Source organism: Hibiscus syriacus, unplaced genomic scaffold (assembly GCF_006381635.1).
Source record: "Hibiscus syriacus cultivar Baekdansim isolate YM2019G1 unplaced genomic scaffold, ASM638163v2 tig00112789_pilon, whole genome shotgun sequence".
NCBI classification, from domain to species: domain Eukaryota; kingdom Viridiplantae; phylum Streptophyta; class Magnoliopsida; order Malvales; family Malvaceae; genus Hibiscus; species Hibiscus syriacus.
In genome coordinates this window covers 53,530-58,242 of record NW_024063402.1, presented here as the reverse complement: position 1 = coordinate 58,242, position 4,713 = coordinate 53,530, and the positions used below count along the sequence as shown (strand labels likewise).

Here is a 4,713-nt window from a genome sequence, read left to right as displayed (position 1 = left end):
TTCTATCTATCAAGGTATAAATCATAACCTCATGCTTTCTAGTTCCATGCTTTGTTTGGAAAAAAATTAACCTAACCGCATGATTTCTAGTTCGCATGTATTTATTCAGAGAGAGAAAAAATAATAATAATAAATTAAATAAATTAAAAGTTATAGCTTATTTCTCCTTTGTGTATACCTACAGACAGAGGTTCAGATCGGGAGAGTTTCTAGGGTTTATTATATGCAAAGTTTCAGTTCTAGGAGTAAAGGTACTCGAACTGTCCTTGTTGATGCCCCCTTGGGCTGCCAAAACCTCAATCCTAGTCCATCACAGACTTAAGCGGATCGAGTTCAATTCGATGGGATACATTTCCCTATGCCTGACACGGAGAATAAATTCCCACGAAGACATAGAGCATATGAACCCCAAAAGCTACTTGCTAGGTCTGACACGGAGAATAAATTCTCACGAAGACGTCGCTTTCACTACCACTTAAAAGGGACAAGCTTGATTATAAAGCTTATGTTATGCAATGCAAGTGATGTGTGTGAGGAGAAATGTTCAAACCTTTGACAAACAAATAAATAATAAAATTTAAGACTTGAAAATAAAATAAAAACAGTAATAAAGAATAATATATAAAATATTTATAAAAATAATAAGTATATATATAAAATTTTTGAAAAGAAAGAATAAAAATTAAATATATGAGTTTTTAATTTCTAATTAATAGAGACAATTTATAATTGATTTCAAAGTTTGACCGGTCCCCGGCGGAGTCGCCAAGCTGTCGTAACCGGTTTTTGCCCGGGCACGAAATTTTTACTCGGCGGGAAAAGTGATGTGAATAAATGGTTTTTAAAATGTTTTGGGAGTCGCCATCGGCCTTTTGGGTTAGGTAGGTCGAATACCTAAAAATTATATTTTAAAAGAGTTTTTAAGAAAACATCAGTTAAAAGATAAATTGATCTGTTTTTTAACCAAAGATTCGTTCTTTTTAATAATAAAAAGGGATTTATGGTCGATTACGTTTGGGGAAGGATTAGCACCCCCACAACGCCCAAAATTGGTACTTATTAATTATAAATTATCTCTATTATTGGAAATTTAAAAATTCAAAGATATATTTAATTTATAATCATGTTTATTTCAAATTTATTAGTATCTTTAATAAAATCTATTAATTTATATATAAATAAGATATTTATTTATTAAGAAATATCAGAAAATGACTTCTAGGTGCCTTAAGACATCTCTTTTCTTCTATATTAAATAAATATTAATAAAAAAATTAGTATATATTTTATAGAAATAAAAAATATCAGAAAACGGACTTCTAGGTACTTTAAGACAGTCATTTTCTTTAATATTAATAAATATATTAAAACATGCTTATAATAATTAAAAAGTATTTTATATTAAATTTATAAATAAGATTTTGATAAAATAAATAATATATATATATATATGATTAAGTAATAATAAAAATAAATAAATAACTAAAATATAAAAGAAATTACAATTATAGAATTAAATCACAAGATATATAAAACTTATGGTCAAAATTATATAAAATTTAATTATTAAATTATAGAATATAAACAATTAATGGTCATAGTTATAAATATTATGTAGTATATACATTAAAAATGTAATTTAACCCTAAAAATTAATATGGGACTAAAATAAATTTTAATAAAGTTTAAGGGATTAATTATAATATGTACCTAAATTACTAGTCAGGATTAAAATAAATATTATTGAAAGAGTAAGGACTAAATACATATTTTATCTTAATTATTTATATAAATATTCGGTCAGGACTAAATTATAAGAAAATAAAATTAAAGGACTAAATCACAACATATATGAAATGATTTCAGTGACTAAAATGGAATGTTACAAAACTAAGATGACTGCGGAAAGGATTTGGCCAAACGCAAAATTACGGATATACCCCTTCCCAAAACGACGTCGTTTGGGAAGGGATATATATTTCCCCAAACGGCTGGCCAGAAGGGCCAGCATCCTCATTTCTCTTCTCTCTAACTGAGAGAGAATTTAACGTTCTCTCTTCAATTCCCTCATCTGAGGGAAATGAGCCGACGGCCGCGCTCCGGTCTCGACCACCGTCGTCGGCCACCGTTTTCAGTGGTCGAAAAATTCTAAAATCTCTCAAAATATAGATCGGGACGATCTAAAACCGAATCCGACCCCCTTCCCCATAAAGCATCTCCTATTTACATAGATCTACAAAAAATACTTTAGGTATTTTACTTCTACGACGGCATATGAACTCCGATGGCGTCGCAGTCTCTCAATTTTTGTTTCGATTTTTTGATGGTTTGGTTGCTGTGCTCCCTGGATTGTCTGCAAGGAACCGAATGGCCACCCAGCCGCCGAACGGGACACCTACGGTGTTCCTCTCGGCAGGGTCGACAAGATTGAACTTGGCAGGATCGTTTTTGGGAGTCAAAGTTGCCAACATCTTGAGCCAGTACAAAGAAGTTAAAGCCATGAAGATGTAATGGGTGGCTTTCGGCACTCAGTATGCTAGTGTTCTGCAACACCAACTCCACGCTGGTCTTCAAACGTAGCGCCACCACCTTGGTTCCACTGTCCAACATGATGTTTTTGGGTGGTGTGCCCTTGTAGTTAAACTTGAATGGTGGGTTGGTTGGGAAGTTGGTGCAGTAAACTCCCTTTGATTGGTTAAAGAAGTAAGCCTGGAGAAGAGCGGTGTTCGGTTGCACAAATGAGACATTGTTAACTGCAGCTGCTGGCCTAGTGTTGTTGGGACCCTGGCATGTTTGATTTTTTGTGCATGGGAGTATCCCTAGCCCAACCGTGAATAAGAAGCGTCTATAAACTTTTTTGGGGACTTTTGCCGGGAATTTATGGCTTGCGAGGCTACGGATTTTCTGATTGAATTTCATTGCATAAGTGGAATCATTGAATTGTGGGAGTTTTGCTTTTAGCAGTGGGATGTTCTTGTTGTTAGAGATTGGGGCTGAAGCAGATTTGTCATATTCTAGAACTCCGATTGACGTGGTATTATGGAAAGTGGCTGGTCTCGTGGCAAAAGGCCTAGCTGACATTGCGAACTTGGCGTTTGATGTCTTGGATTTAGCCCTGAGAAGGACATTAGTGGTCTGCCCTGGAGTGATAAGCACAATATCTGTCTTGAACGATTTCACGTAGACCGCGTCTGCTTCCACAACAGTGAGTGTGTGGTTTGCTATTCTGAAAAAGAGCTCATCGTTGAGTGCAGCATTGATCAGACGAAGAAAATAGGTTTTGCCAGGCTTCACCTTAAGCTTGAATGTGTCTGCATAAATTCGATGTACTTGATTTTAGTCTATGTCGTGAATTGGAGCCTTTCCGATGTTGATTTCTAATATAGACAGTGAATTATATTACACAGTGTAGTACCTTTTGCTGAGCAGTTGTAAGAGGGTCCGGGGAGACCATTAATGGTAAAGGCATCAGAGATATTTGGTGCTCCTTCAGTTGTCAGGGCCTGATTAATGATTTTTTCGGTGTCTGCTTTCCACCACTCCCCTGCAATTCGAAGCAAAACTCGGTTGATCTAAGATGCAAACTTAGTCTTATTACATTGTATGATATAACAAAGTTGTCTAGTCAAAATTACCGAATACGATAGGAACTTCTTTGAAGGGCTGGGGGAATGGATAAGAGGCATGTCGTTTAGGGAGGATGACAATTGGTCCATACACAGTAGCTCTTAGCCAAGATGTGTGCATGCCAAAACAAGGTCCCTCTTTGGCCGGTAATGGTGAAATTGTATGTATAAGATTGCCCTGTCTGAATTGGACACTGTGTGATATAGGCAGGTCCATCAGCCCATCCACTCCTTAACTGCCTGATTCCGTGCCTAGTTTTCCAAGCCAAAAAATCAGGATTGGCTCAACTTCTATAAAAATACTAACCATTTAAAAGTAGCGGGAAATCAAAGTTTCATACCAGTGAAGAGTGACATTGTATTGAACATGGTTAACCACCTTGATGAGAAGCCGGTCGTCTTCCCTTGCTATAATCTGAGGCCCGGGGAACTGGCCATTGACTGTCACAATGCTCTTTGTTTGACACAACCTTGTCACATTTTGCATCATAATCTGTGAGAGGTAAATGAATTAGAAAGAGCAAAGGGGTACAACTGCTATCCAAAACCAAAACTTATATTGAACTTGTAGTGCCTGGTAATGCCTGCATGCTTTGCAAATGCCAAATCAGGTAGCAACCAGACAGAACATAAAGCTAGGAACAATAAAGCCTTGATAAAGGCAGATGATGCAAAAACAGAGACCATATCTTCGTTCCTAGTAATTTTGTGTGATGATTTGGCAAAGATGACAAATGGGATAGTCAAAAACTGATTAGGATGGGGAGAAAAGGAACAAGTGAATATATTTATATTTAGGACAAGGAGTGATTAGTTTGATAATTAGGTGAGTAAAATCCCTGAGAGACTAGATTAGGCAGGTTGTTGTTGAGCAGCAACTTGTAGATTTGGTTACTGGTGTGGAGTGATGTTCAAGGAAGGGGAGATTTTGAAGATTAGAGCCTTCAACCTCCTAACGTTGATACGTGCTACTCAAGACAAAACAGGTTTTACATCTTACTTAGCTGTCGGTTGCTCCTAACTATGTACGTTAACAGCTTCTTCTCTCATGTTACCTTACTTTTCATGTACCTCATCATCTAATGGC

General features: G+C 36.2%; 1 pseudogene; it reads right to left on the bottom strand.

The window, feature by feature from the left end:
* Positions 1 to 2,300: 2,300 nt before the first annotated feature.
* LOC120183526 lies at positions 2,301 to 4,313 on the bottom strand (annotated as a pseudogene).
* Positions 4,314 to 4,713: the final 400 nt, after the last annotated feature.